The 15,216-nt window shown below is 37.4% G+C and overlaps 1 protein-coding gene across 2 annotated transcripts in view; it reads right to left on the bottom strand.

The window, feature by feature from the left end:
• The window catches only part of LOC131423076 (ral guanine nucleotide dissociation stimulator-like), a 206,427-nt gene that overhangs the window by 187,030 nt on the left and 4,181 nt on the right, over positions 1–15,216 (bottom strand). The window contains exon 1 of one of the 2 annotated variants that reach the window (XR_009224208.1): positions 7,437–7,456. The exons of the other annotated variant lie outside the window; for it this stretch is intronic. The gene's annotated coding sequence lies outside the window, so the exon portion shown is untranslated. Of the gene's footprint in view, positions 1–7,436; positions 7,457–15,216 lie in introns of those variants that run through there. 2 annotated transcript variants of the gene reach the window in all.

A 15,216-nucleotide genomic window follows, 5' to 3' on the forward strand; every position in this document is an offset into this window, starting at 1 on the left:
TTGAATATTCTTTTCCATTTGTTCTCTTGAAGGTATCTGTGGTAGTGCTTTTTATACAATGACCACTTGGTACAATTTTTTATTAGTTTCAGAAACACCTTGGGCTGGCCTCGTGGCTTAGCGGTTAAGTGCACGCACTCCGCTACTGGTAGCCTAGGTTTGGATCCCAGGTGCGCACTGAGACACCGCTTCTCTGGCCATTCTGAGGCCGTGTCCCACATACAGCACCTAGAAGGATGTGCAACTATGACATACAACTATCTAATGGTGCTTTGGGGGTAAAAAAATGGAGGTGAATTGGCAATAGATGTTAGCTCAGAGCCGGTCTTCCTCAGCAAAAAGAGGAGGATTAGCATAGATGTTAGCTCAGGGCTGATCTTCCTCACAAAACAAAACAAAAAAAGTAACATCTTTATTTAGGAACAAATCAAGGAAACAGATGTCAGGAATGTGCGGTCGCCTAGCTGATGGTGCTTGAGGGATTCCTCAGGTGAATCTTGGCATAGAAAAGTTTAAAGTGTAAAGCAGCATCGGTCAGATCACAAGTGTGGGGTGAACATAATTCTGAAGGAATAATGATGGAGACGTAAAAGCAAGAAGCCACCTGAATTGCATTGGAAGGTATTAGACACATCAAAGGGCTGGGAAAAAAACCTTGTTTAATGTAAGTTCTTTCTAAACTCTAAGGCAAAAAGTAATATGGATTTACATGGTAATTATAAACCACAAAACAAAAATTCACAAGACAAGTAAACAACTAAAGTAGAAACCAGAGTAAAAAAAATTAGAGGTTAAAGGAGAGATGGAGAGAGATGGTTGGGGTCAGAAACCATGGCTTAGTCATCCTTGAAGTCTCCCTCAGACTCTGCTCATTCTTAGTGCTCAGTAAACACTTTGAGCCCATGAGCCTGGGGAGGGGCAAAGTGAGAGGTGGTTGGGAGGGGAGACAATGCGAAGATACCCTTGTGGAGGCACTGACATTGAAAATCAGTGACATTCTGCCAAGGTGTTTACCATAATATATTAAGGATTATCCTGGAAAGATAAGGATTTTTCTGGAATGTGCGTTTTCATTTTGTGGAAACTCCAACTAGCCCAGAGAACAATTTAAACATTTCAGCTTTAGAAATAAAGAGAGAGGCCAGCCCTGTGGCACAGCAGTTAAATGCACATGCCCCGCTGCAGCGGCCCCGGGTTCACAGGTTCGGATCCTGGCGCGCACCGATGCACCGCTTGTCAAACCATGCTGTGGTAGCATCCCATACAAAGTAGGGGAAGATGGGCGCAGATGTTAATCCAGGGCCAATCTTCCTCAGCAAAAAGAGGAAGATTGACATCGGAAGTTAGCTCAGGGCTGATCTTCCTCACAAAAAAAGAAAGAAAAGGAAATAATGAGAAACTTTTCTGTCAGTTTTAAGAATGAAAACCAGTTAGCATCTGGAAAACAGTTGCAATTTAGGATGAGAATGTGGAGAAAGAATTAGATGTCACACGTTGTTTTTGCTTTTCTGTAGGGCAGTAAGGCTTGCAGGGGGAATGAAGTTCCATCTTTGCTCTATTGAGTTTGAGAAGGTGTAAAATTCATTTGTTCTGGGCAACACTGTTGACCTGTGGAGAAACACAAATGGTTCAAGCAGCTGATCTAAAGGAATAACTGAGCTCATAAAAGTTCTTAGCTAATAAAAGGTGCTTCTTCTTTATTGAACTTTACTGGACATCCGTTGACCTATATGTGCAAGGTATTTGTGGTAGTTATTGAAGGAAATACAAAGAATTATAAGGTTCCAAGCTTGTCCACATACATGAAATGGTTTGCAAGATGTATTTAGATTCTGCCAAGGTATTTAGTGTATGTTGTATTATAGAAATTAAAAAAATGAGAATGTTATTGAGAAATTGTAATTAAGGACAGCCTCTTAGGAGAGGTGGACTAGATCAAGCCCTCAAAGGGACCACTTTTGGGCAGGTAGAGGGAAGAAAGAGTGAGGATTTCAGATGGGGGAAGAGGGGAAAGGTACAGACGTAGAAAGGAACATGGCATTTGGGCATGGAGGTGGGGAGGCCATGACAGGCACAGTCTTCCCCTGACTGAGAGGCAGCTCAGTTTCCTCCTCCAGGAGCCCAGCACTGCTTCCCACCTCCTGGCCTCCTCCACCTGCAGACCCCCCGCCTGAGCCAAGGCCTATCTTATCTGGATCGCTGCCCAGTCTCCCAACAGGTCCCTTTACTTCCAGTCTTAATTTTTTCTAATCTTTCCTCCACAATGCCTCCAGAGTTACCTTCTAGAATCCAAATTTGCTTAAATCTGACATCTGCTTAGACTCTTTCAATGACTGCTCAGAGCATCCGTGAGATCATTCAGACTCCTGAGCTGGACACGCAGGCTTTGCCTTGCTGTCCTCATCTTTAGCCTCATCACCCACTGTGTCTTACATGTTCGCTTTGTTCCAGCCTTAAAAATACCCCCATTTTCTGAAAGCTTTAGCATCCTTTATATCTGTCTTTTTATATGTGTTTCTTCTGTCCTCCTACTCCCTTTTTTGATCAACTTAATTCCTATTTCTTAATCTAAACTTATGTCAAATGTTCCTTCCTCTTGGACACTTTTCCTGAGAGGTCTCCATCTAGAGACCCCTTTTGATGTACCCACTCTGGGACCCTGTACTTATCTACTTTTCCATAACTGTAGTTTTATTCATGTCTCATAGACAGTGAGCTCCTTAAAGCTGAGACTATCCTTCTTCTTGATGAATAAATGGCAAGCAATAGGATATATTGGGGCACATGAGGAAGCTATTTGGTGTAAAACTAATTGGGCCTGAACCTTTTTTTTTTTTTTCCTAAAAGGGGCCTGTAGCCTCTGTTCATCCTTTGTATATCCGCTTTAAGCAATTAACATGTCCCAAAGACAAAAGCAATGTCCTTAAGTTGTAAATGCAACTTCCCCCACATTGGCATTTCCTTAAGGATAAGCATTTCTCCCTAGGCTAGGATTTGATTGCTGTGCTCATCCTGTGACCACCCAACTCGAGACAACAGCCCCGCCCATGGAGACAGCAGACCTGATGCCCACTGTGTCCATCAATCGACGTGCTGACAGGTCAACATCATGACTACTGTAAAAGGGACATTGCAATCACATGTGATACATGGTCTTTGATGGTATATAACCACTCTGTACACCTCACTTCTTTGGGCCTCCATTTCTTTGTGAAAGGACTCTCCTGGGCTTTATGACCCTCAAAGTTTGGCTCATCATAAACTCAACCCAATTTTGATTTATATATTGGTTGGATTATTTGCGTCGACATTCTATTAGTCCTTCCAGTATCTAAACACAGTACCTGACACTTTTGGGGCACTCAGAAAATGTTTGATGAGTGAATAAGTATGTGGGAGACCACACTGACTGGAGCAGAAGGGGCTTTTCAGGGAGTGGTAGAAAATCCACTCACATTCCTACCATAGTGGTTGAGGCTGTGGGCTTTGGACCAGTTTGTCTGGGCACAAATCCCAGTTATTCCACTTTTAACTGGGGAACAGGTGCAAAGTATTTACTCTCTGAGCCTTAGTTTCCTCATCTATAAAATGCGGCTACTGATAACTCTTGTCTCATAGGGTTTTAGTGAGATTTAAATGCATTAACTTATGTAAAGTACTTAGAAGAGCTCCTGGGACATAGTAGGCACTAAAATGTTAGCTACCTTAAGTTATCATTATTGCTCTTATATCTGAGCAATACTCTGGTTTTGAAAAGATGTTTTCATAATATAGGTGATCCTCATTATTTGTGGATTCCGTATTGCACACTTGCCCACTAGCTAAAATGTACTGGCAGCCTCCTAATAAACACCCACAGGGCTTTCATGTCCATTTGCAGATATGCACAAAGTGGGGAAACATTTGATTCACTGGACGTGCACATTCCCAGCTGAGGGGGAACCAGGTGACGCTCTGCCCTCGTTTCATCCCACACTGTAAACAAGTGTCCCTCTTGCAATCTATTTAGTGCCTCATTTCTTATCTTTTTGTGCCTTGTGTTGATGATTTTGCTGTTTAATATGTCCCCCATGTGTAGTGCTGCAATATTGCCTGGTGTTCCTCAGGGCAGGAGGCTGTGACGTACCTTTACAGAGAAAGTATGTGTGTTGGACAATCTTCTTTCAGACGAGTTACAGTGCTGTTGGTGTGAGTTCAAAGTTAATATATCAACAATATATATTAAATAAGGTGACTTTAAAGAGAAACACACAGAGAACAAAGTTATGTATTGATCAGTTGAATAAATTGTGACTAAGGCTTGCAGCAACCTAACCCTGCATTTCCCATAGGAGCAGTGGGTCATATTCACCGATTCAGTGCTCACAGCGACTTTATAGAATGTCACACTGTGCATAACGAGAACTGACTGTATCTTATGTAATCCTCACGTACTTCTTTATAGTAGGTAGTGTAGGGAACAGGGTGTCCACATTCTACAGGCTATTACAAACCGTATGAGCCAAGTAGAGAATTTAAAATGTCTTGTGCTCAGCATAAGAGCCATGAGATTTTCAGCAAGGAAGATCTATGATGAACTGACGTTTAAGGAACAATTACCTGACAAGAGATTGTAGTATTGAGAGGAAAAAGGAGAACTGAGCTGGAAAGGAGGACCAGCTGTTAAATTCTCCAAGTATTCCCATTGATAGGTGAGGAGATTCGGAGCTAAGGTGCTGATGTGATAAAGGAAAAGTAGCAGCCAAAGGATGAAATAATGGATTTGGTAACCATATATAGGGTGTAAGTTAGGCTGTGGTTCTCAAAGTGGGGTCCCTGGACCTGCAGCATCAGCATCACCTGGGAACTGGGTAGAAATGCAAATTCTCAGGTGCTGGTGCAGACCTGCTGAACTGGAAACTCTGCGGTGGGGCCCGACAATCTGGGTTTCAACACGGCCTCCAGGTGCTTCTAGTGCCCATCAAGTTTAAGAACCAATGAATTAGAAAAATGATTCCAACACGTCACCATGCCCAGGTAAGCTCCCTGGCAGCGTGGTGGTATTTGTTTAGAGGATAAGATGCATTTTAAATTTTAGGAAAAAGTAGTTCAGCGTCTGTTTCATCATAAGGATTCCAGAGATGCCATTTTAGCTCTCTGCGTTTAGGCTCTTTTTTCCACAATATGTTCTCTTTTAGAGACCCTTTGGTAACTTAGTTACCACTTACCACATGTTCTGAGAGTCCCTTCTTTCTTGAAATCCCCTTTCAGACGTGAAAATATACTTTATTTTTTGTTCACAATCTCTTTTATTTAAAATCTGGATTTCTCTTCCTATAGGATCATGTATGGCACATGCAGCCTTACTGTAAATGTGGAATGCCATTGGTTTGTTCCAAAACCTTAGAATGTTTTAGAATTTAGAACATGATGAAGAGAGAATTTATATGCTTCTGTGTAGGACTCATATTTTTCAGATGTCTAGAGGTATCCCAACTTGCCAGTAATGTGGCCTTAGATTTAGCAGAACTTCAAAATCTGAATATAGTAGAAAATGAATATTAACATATTAACATATTAACATTTACAAAATAAATGATCACAATGTTAACTTACCAATAAGCACTTTCTATATTCTCGGCTCTGAAAGTATCTTGCTTACACAATAAACATGACAAAGTTTCAAAGATGAGCCAATTAACTTTTCAGCAAAAGCTTGACTTGAGTGTATCTTGGCTTCCTTTTTGATAGTTTTAGCCTTAATGTTACAGTATTGTTTTCTTTTTCTAGGAATCAGATAATCTTGTATTTGGTGAACATTTTAATTTTTAATGGCCACTTGTATTTTGTGATATGCATGTGTTCAAACAATCTATAAGAACCAACCAATACCACCCACATATATGATTATACAGGAATGGAAGAGTTTTGGCTGACTTATTGTATATAATTGTTCAGCCAAAGCAGATGGCAGACTCTACCACTTACAATGATTTAGAGGTTTGAAACCGTATTTTTAAATACAAATAATCTCAAAATTGGTAATATATAAAATATAATACTTTGTTAACTAACCAAAAGAGTTAAATTTGTTATCTTTCCTCCATTTATAAGGATACACCCATTATATAGATTCTGTACAAAATTGCAGAGATCACTTTTTTCCTTTTCAAAGTTTATTTTAATTTTTAAAGTGAGAACCTTAGTGTTGGGTAAACTGCTGCACAATTACTGGAAATGCTGAAAGTCTTTTTGAAAAGCGTAGAAGTCTAAAGACAATGAAAAGTACATTTCTCCAATGTCAAGTCCTTTGAGCCTCTGTCTAGTTGTACACTGAAGAGATGCAAGATTAAGTACCAGCACAGGACACAAGGGAACAGGCTGCCAACTTGAGGCCTTCCCACTGACCACAGTGTGCCTGGCAGATGCTTGGAGATTAAATCTGGGCTTTGTCCATGGGTGGGCCCTGAGAGGAGGATTTTGCTTAAATGACCAGAGAATAGACAACATTTTTTCTTGATAATAAGTAATACCATATAAATTTCTTTATAAATTTATGAATAAAATTTAAAAAATATAACCCGTACAGATTCAACTCTTACTGACAAGCCCCGCAGCCTTCTCTAGAAAGCTCAACAGAAAATGTCTCAGCTGACTGTGAATTGGTCTTCTCTGAAAGCCAGCCAGCCCTTCACTGATAGCCTTGGATGAGGAAGGCCAGATACAATTCTTTGAAGATGTTTAGCTGAATTCAGAACCAAAAATCCTACCTCCAGTTGGCTCCTCTGTGAGAATGGATGGCCAGCCTTATTTCACAGGCAGGGCAGATGAGGTTTCAGATGAGCGTAAATGCTCTGTTCCCCAGTGATGGAAAAGCTGGATTGTGACTTTGATTCAGAGCTGAGATTTTACAGATAAAGATAGGGTCATAGAGGGAAACAAAGATTTCAGCAAATTGGTTTTTTGTTCTCTACAGTGGGAGTAATTTAACAAGCAGATAGTCTCTCACTCCAACCTCTCTTCCCTGTTCTCTATTTGTAATATCGCTGTAAAAATTCTCTCTATAAAAATTTCGATCTTTTTTCTTTGCAGTCTGTTTATTATCATCTTTACGAATTCTTTGACTTCACCACCTTCTTGGCACCACAACGCTATCCATTGAGATATTATTATAGATTCAGTTTTGCAATTTCATCCTCTTATCTCTATTTCCTCTGCCATTTCTTAGTTTTAGTTCTTATTGTATCTTATGCTTGAAAACATTTGAAGCTTACAAAGTATATCAGTTCCTTATTTTCTCAACTTTTTATTATCTAAGTGCCCTCAACTATCACTTTTTTAAAAAAAGAATTGAAATACATAAGAGAAAAATACACTGTAATAAATTGACCACTTATAAAATTAAGTTCAACCTGAAATCCTTCCCCACTTAACGGAGAGGATCTTTTATAATTCACCATGCTTTAGTTTGGGCAGGGTCAGTTTATCAATGATTTTTGGATGTTTTAAAACACATGAGAGAAATACAGTGTAAGGTAAAATTCTTAATCTTGAGAAGTTGTAGAATTTCCTGATGGTTAGGGAAATTAATAGTGGAGAACCTGAATCATATGAAAAGTAGTTGATTAATTAGCACCTGACAGAGTTTGTTAATTTGGTAAGGATGATGATAAGACATATATGTTGAAAAGATAACTTTGCATATCAGAGGCCACTGGGAAAATTCATAATGTTCTCAAATACTACAAAAAATGACCATTTTTTCATAAAAGATGTCATACATGATGGCACCATATACTTCTCTCAGAAAATTTGCAATGAAGAAAATGAACACTTGAGTCATTTTAATTCTAACAATTTGTTCATGCCTATTATTAGGTTAAAAATTTTAAGAAATAAAGTGGTAAGTGATTTACTTGCTTAATTTTTAACTTATTTTAGGAAAACAACTTTTTCACATTTTTAAAAAATATTTATTTGTATTTATTTTATGCTGAATTTATTCCTGGGCACAAAGCATTTTTTTAAATTAAATAACACCAATTCTTTTAAAACTCTTTCAAAAAGTTGAAGAGGAGAGACTACTTCTAAAGTCATCCTGTGGGGTTAGCATTATCCTGATAGCAGAGCCAAAGATGCTAAGAGAAAATAAAATGACAGGTCTTTGAAACTACAGAAATGGAAAACTACAATAGAATACAATAGAAGAGAAAAGTACAATTTCTATTGTAGAAAACTACAATATCTTTGATGAATATTGATACAAAAATCCTCAATAAAATAGTAACAAATCAAATTCAGCAGCATATTAAAAGGATTATACATCATTTTTAGGTGAGATTTATTCGTAGAATGCAAGGATGTTTCAATATATGAAAATGAATCAATGTAGTAAACCACATTAACAAAATGAAGGAAAAAATAAAAAGATCATCTCGATGGGTGCAGAAAAAGCGTTTGACAAAACTAAACATGCTTTCATGTTAAAACACTAAAAATCCTTCAGGGTTAAAGGAAGCTACTTCAACATAATAAAAGCCATATATAGAAATTCACACAGAACATCATATTCAAGGGTGAAAGACTGAAAGCTTTTCCTCTAAGATCAGGAACATGGCAAGAAAGCCCACATTCACCACTTCTATTCAACATGGTATTAGAAGTTCCAGACAAAGCAATTAGGCAAGAAAAAGAAAGAAATAGCATCCAAATTGGAAAGGAAGAATTAATATTATATTTGTTTACAAATATTATCTTATATGTTGAAACCCCTAAAAATTCCACAAAAAAATTGTTAGAACTAATAAATTCTGCAGAGTACTGGGATACAAAATCAACATGCAAAAATTAGTTGTCCGTCTATACATTAATAATAAGCAATCTGAAAAAGAAATCTACAAACTTTACATTTTTATTTACAATATCATCAAAAAGAGTAGAATACTTAAGAATCAACTTATTCAAAAAGATAAAAGTTTCAATGATGATTTTGCAAAAATAGAAAAATCTGTCCTAAGATGTCTATGGACTCTCAAGGCACTCTGAATAGCCAAAACAATCTAGAAAAAGAAGAAGAAAGTTAGAGAACTCATACTTCCTGATTTCAAAACTTACTACAAAGTAATCAAAACAGTGGGGTACTGGCATAAATACACACAATATACTAATGAAATAGTATAGAGAGCCCAGAAATAAACCTTTGCATATACGGTCAAATGATTTTTGAAAAGGATGCAAAGACCATTCATTGGAGAAAGGATAAGTTTTTCAACAAATGGTGCTGGGAAAACTGGATACCCACATGCAAAAGAATGAGGTTGGATGCTTACCTTACACCATATACAAAAATTAAGTCAAAATAGATCAAAGATTTGAATGTTAGAGTTGAAGCTATAAAATCCTTAGAAGAAAACACAGGGTAAAATCTTTGTGTCATTGTATCCAAATGCCATTGCCAACAGTGATTTCTCTAATATGACACCAAAGACATAAGCAACAAAAAAAATAACAAATTGGACTTCATCAAAATGCAAAAGTTTTCTGTATCATAAGATACTATCAACAGAGTAAAAGGCCACCCACAGAATGGTTGAGAATATTTGCAAATCACATATCTGATAAGGGATTAATATCTAGAATATATAAAGAACTCCCACAACTCAACAATAAAAAAACAACCCAATTTAAAAATGCACAAAGGACTTGAATAAACATTCCTCCAAAGAAGAAAAAAAAATGGCCAGTACACACATGAAAAGATGCTTAACGTCACCAAGTATCAGGAAAATGCAAAATAAAACCACAATGAGATACATCTTCACACCCATTAGGATAGTTACTATCAGAAAATAACATGTTGGCAAGAATGTTGAGAAATTGGAAGCCTTGTGCTCTGATGGTGAGAATATAAAACTGTGGAAAACAGTATGGTAGTTCCTTCAAAAATTAAAAATAGAATTACCATATGATCTAGCAATTCCACTTATGGGTTCTGAAATAATAGAAAATATATTTATTGGTCTCTTCCTCCAGTTCCTGGCACAGAACTCCTAAAACCCTTGTAATTTCCTATATGAAAAGAACACTAGTAGCATCTCTTGTTCTAATGTTTGTCTTTGACTCCATCCCTGACACAGATCTCCTAAAACCCTTGTAATTTCCTAAGTGATAACAACACTAGGAGAATCTTTTGTTCTATTGAGGCAACTCTGGGTGGGCTCCTGGATGGCTCCTGGATGGGGGCTGGTCACCAGACAGACCAAGCCCTGATTAGAAGCTTGGAATATTTAGCCCTACTCCTTATCCTCCAGAGAGGGGAGAGGGGCTGGACACTGAGTTAATAATTGATCATGCCTACATGTGGGATCCTCCATAAGAATCCCAATAGAAGGAGGTTCACAGAGCTTCCAGGTTGCCAATGACAAGGAGTGCCTGGAGAGTGGTGCACCTGGAGATGGCATAAAAGCTCTGTGCCCTTTCTCACATACCTTTCCCTATGAGCCACTTCCATCAGGCTGTTCTTGAATTATATCCTTTTATAATAAACTAGTGATCTAGTAAATGTTTCTCTGAGTATTGTGAGCCACTCTAGAAAATTAATCAAACCCAAGGAGGAGGTTGTGGGGACCTCTGGTTTATAGCCAGTCAGTCAGAAGTACAGGTAACAGCCTGGGCTTCTAACTGGCATCTGAAGTTGAGGTGAGGTAGGGTGGGTGTGCAGTCCTATAGGATTGAGCCCTCAACCTGTGGAATCTGATGTATCTCTGGGTTGACAGAATCAAATTGAGTTGAATTATCTGACGACCAGCTGACATCCTAAGAATTGCTTGTTGGAGGTCTGGGGAACCCTCCCACATGGGAGGAAATGAATCTCAGAACACTATTTATAGGTATACACTCAAAAGAACTCAATGCAGAGGTATAAACACATATAGGTACACCCGTGTTGTTAACAGTGTTATTCAAAATAGCCAGAAGCTGGAAGCAAGCCAGGTGTCCATCAACGCATGAATTGACAAAAAAAATGTGGTGGATACACACAGTGGAATACCATTCACCCTTAAAAAGGAAGGAATTCTGACACATGCTATGACATGGATGAACCTTAAGGACTTTATGCTAAGTGAAATAAAGCCAGCCACAAAAGGAAAAATACTGTATGATTCCACTCATATAAGGTACTTAGAGTAGTCAAATTCATAGGAATAGAAAGGAGAATGGTGGTTCCCAGGGGCAAGAGGGAGAGACAACAGAGAGTTGTTGCTTAATGGGCACAAAGTTTCAGTGCAAGGTGAAAGTAGGTCTGTGGATGGTTGGAGGTTATAAGTACACAATAATGTGAATGTACTGAGTGTCACTGAGCTGTACACTTAAAAATGGTTAAAATGGTGGATTTTATGTTATGCATATTTTATGACCATTTAAAAAAATTAATTATTTTTAACAAATAAACAAACACTAGCTACATGCAATAGCATGGATAAATATCAAAACCATAATGTGGCATAAAAGAAATTATATTCAAAAGGCTATATATTTCATAATTCCATTTATATAAAATGCAAAAAAGAAACAAAACCGAGGTCTGGCTTCCAGTAATGGTGGAGTAGCATGTTGAACTAACACTCTCACAGATAACAATGATAAAATCTGCATAAATTATTATATATATTTATAGAGAATCATGTATCTATATGTAATACACATATAATAAATGTGTATATGTGTGTATGTATAAATCTCTTCCAAAAGCAAGCAGAACTGAGAGGGAGTCTTCCCTTAAATGATGGGAATTGCACCAGGAGATATTTGCAAGCTTGAGTCTTTTGCCTCAAAGCATTCCAAAATCTGTACATGGTCCAGACAGGGGAAAAACTACAGTCTTACTTGTAATGTTACAGGATGTATTTTGGGGCTGTCAGAGTAGCTGGAAAGTTAGGGGAGAAATTCTGGAAGAGAGGGACCCACAAAGAAGAAAATCTCAAAATATATATGAATGTCTCACCCCCACACACACCAAATTGGCAGATCTTTGAACAACACACATGCAGGGTAGGCTCCAGAGGGCCTAGAGTAAAAACAACAGTTGGAAGATGAAAGAACTGAATGAGGATTTCAGCTATGCTCACTGTAAAGGAGATAGGATTGGAGTTTCAGTCCAGCCAAGTTAACTCTCTGCTAGAAAAACAACAACACTCTTCAAAGGAATACAATAGAATCCAGAGGCTCTTTAACTATCATTCATGGTTTCCAGTACACAATTTTGAAAAATCATGAGACTTGAAGAAATAGGAAAATGTAATCCATATATGAGCAAAAACAGGCAGTAGAAGCTATCCCCCAGTTGTTGCAATTAGCAAACAAGGATAAGAAAATAGCTATTATAAAGATGATCAAGGTGGTAAAGGAAAATATTCTCATAATGAATGAACAGATGTTGAAACTCAGCAGAGAAATGGAAATTACAAAAAAGAACCAAATCAGAAGATGAAATAAAAAAATACTTTCGAGTTTACCGGTAGATGAGAAACAGTAGAAGAAACATGAAGATAGAGCAATAGAAATTATCTAGCCTGAAGAAAAGAATGTAAAAATTTTGAAGAAAAATGAAGAGAGCCTTACAACTTGTGAGATGATTGAGTCCCCAGCAGAGAGGGGAAGGACAGAAAAATTAAATGAGGCAGAAAGGCAAATCAACCAGTAATAACATAACTTTCAAAATTTGGTGGAAAATCTAAAATTTTAGATCCAAGAGGGTCAGGAAACCTAAAAAATAAAATACAAATTAAAAACATACCTAGGCATGTGATAGTCAAGCTGCTAAAATCCAAAGATAAAAGGAAAATCTTGAAAGCAGTCAAGGAAATACATATATACATGGGAAGACGTTACATACAGGGAGAAATAATGTGAATGATGGATGATACATTATCAAAAACAAAAGAGACAAATCAATAACAAAATGACATCTTTCAAGTGCAGAATGAAAACCCAAAAGTCAACACAGGATTCTATATTTAGCAGAGCTCACTTTCATAAAGGAAGCAGAAGTCACAATAAGAGACCGCACACCTATTAGATGGCCAAAATAAAAAATAAAATTGCAAATACCAAGTGCTGGTGAGGACTAGGAGCAACTAGAACTGGGAATGCAACATGATAGTTGCATTCGGAAAACAGTTTAGCAGGTTCTTATAAAGTTAAACATACATTTATTACATGACTCAGATATCCCCCTCCTAGAGATTTACTGAAACAAATTGAAAACTAATATGTAAACAAAAACCTTTGTGTGAATCTTTATAGCCATTTTATTCATAATTGCCAAAAGTTGGAAATAAACTAAATGTCTTTCATCAGGTGAGTGGAGAAAGAAGCTGTGGTGCATCGGGACATTAGAATAGTACTTGGCAATAAAAAGGGTAAACTCTTGATTCGCACAACAACATGGATGAATCTTGGAGGCATTTCTCTAAGTGAAGGAAGCCAGATTCAAAAGGCTATCTGGTATATGATTTCATTTATATGACTCTCTAGAAAAGGCAGAATTACAAGGATGGAAAGTGATCAGTGGTTGCCAAGGGATGGAGTGAGGGAAGCAGTTGACTACAAAGAGACAGTATGAGAGAATTTTGGGAGTGAATAAAACAGCTCTGTATGGTACTGTGGAGATGGATACACGACCATAAAGTTGTCAAAACCCATAGAACTGTACACCGCAAAGAGTGAATTTTACTCTGCAAATTTTAAAAATCAATCAGGATGCTGGGGAACTCAGATGGAATGCAGTGACAAATGAATCTCACTGTATTACAAGCACGTGACATAATCACACAGAAGGGGTGGAGATGAAAGGTCCTGACCTAAGTAACTTTGGAAGACAGTGTTTTGATGGGATACTGTAAAACTAAAGTACTGGACACAAACACTGTACACTAGATGATAAATGTGTTTTTCATAAGGGTATGGATTAACAATTCTGAAAATAGTTGACACATTTGTAAATATATTGTAGATAACTGGAGTTAAGTTTCTCACTGTTGGTAAAAGAAGTTACATATAAACAAAAGGAGAATGCTAGAATAAAATCTGTGGTGCTGGATTGGAGTCGGAAGTATCAGTATGAATCCATGTCTCTTTTAATATATCTATCCAGATAGATAGTTAGATTGATAGATAGATTGATAGATCAATAGATAGATGTGTATACCTGAGTTTATATTCATATATGCATTTCCAAGCTCTGCTGAGTGGGTCTAGAAGCAGTTACACTCTAGTATCAATGAGCACACCTAGCTCCCAGATCTGCGTTTATATCATTCTCCAATAAAAATAACCAGGTTTTCTTGGAGAAGTGGCTAATTCTAGGGCTGGAGATGGAAAATACAAGATGAACCTGGAACATCTTGTAGTGCCAGAATGTAGGAAAGTGCTTTAAAAAAAACACAGAAAATGATGAGATGTGTCAAAAGGAATCAATCTGAAAGACTTCCCAATGGCTCAAGCTGGAAAATTGTGAGCAACAAAATAAATAATGGTAGCATTGGATTACTACCCAGAGAACAAAATAAATATGCATGAGTCTATACTGATATAAAATAGATTAAATAAGAAAGGAAGAAAGAAAGAGAAAAAAAAAAAAGAATGAGAGAAGGAGAGAAAGAAGGAAGGGAGAGGGAGGGGGGGAAATCTTCCTCACAGAATTCCAAATAATAAACGTGGCTGGATAGCATGAAATAGAAAATTGCCACTAGAACACCACAGTAATAATTACTGTGGGCAAGACTGACTAATGAATGCAAAAACTGTGGGTGAACCTTAAAGAAGAGACAGTACATTTGCAGAGCCTCAAAGGATCTCCCTCCAAATACTTAACTTTTTTCTCTTAATTTCTTTAAAAGACCTATGACTATTTAAAGCAAAAATCATAACACTGTATTGTGGGATTTATAACATGGGTAGATGTAAAATTTATGACAACAATAACATAATGGACAGACATAGGTAAATGGAACTGTTCTGTAGCAAGGCTTCTATATTTTACATTGATTAAACTGGTGCACTATTAAGTCTAGGTAGGCTGTGATATGTTAAAGATGCATATTGTAATCTGGACCAACCACTAAAAAGGCAAAGGTGTGTCACTTAAATGCTAATAAAGGAATTAAGCAGCAAAAAAAAAGGGTTTGTACAAGAATGTTCACAGGAGATGACCTGCAAGACGAGCGCACTGCGGGG

Source organism: Diceros bicornis, chromosome 27 (assembly GCF_020826845.1).
Source record: "Diceros bicornis minor isolate mBicDic1 chromosome 27, mDicBic1.mat.cur, whole genome shotgun sequence".
Lineage (NCBI taxonomy): Eukaryota > Metazoa > Chordata > Mammalia > Perissodactyla > Rhinocerotidae > Diceros > Diceros bicornis.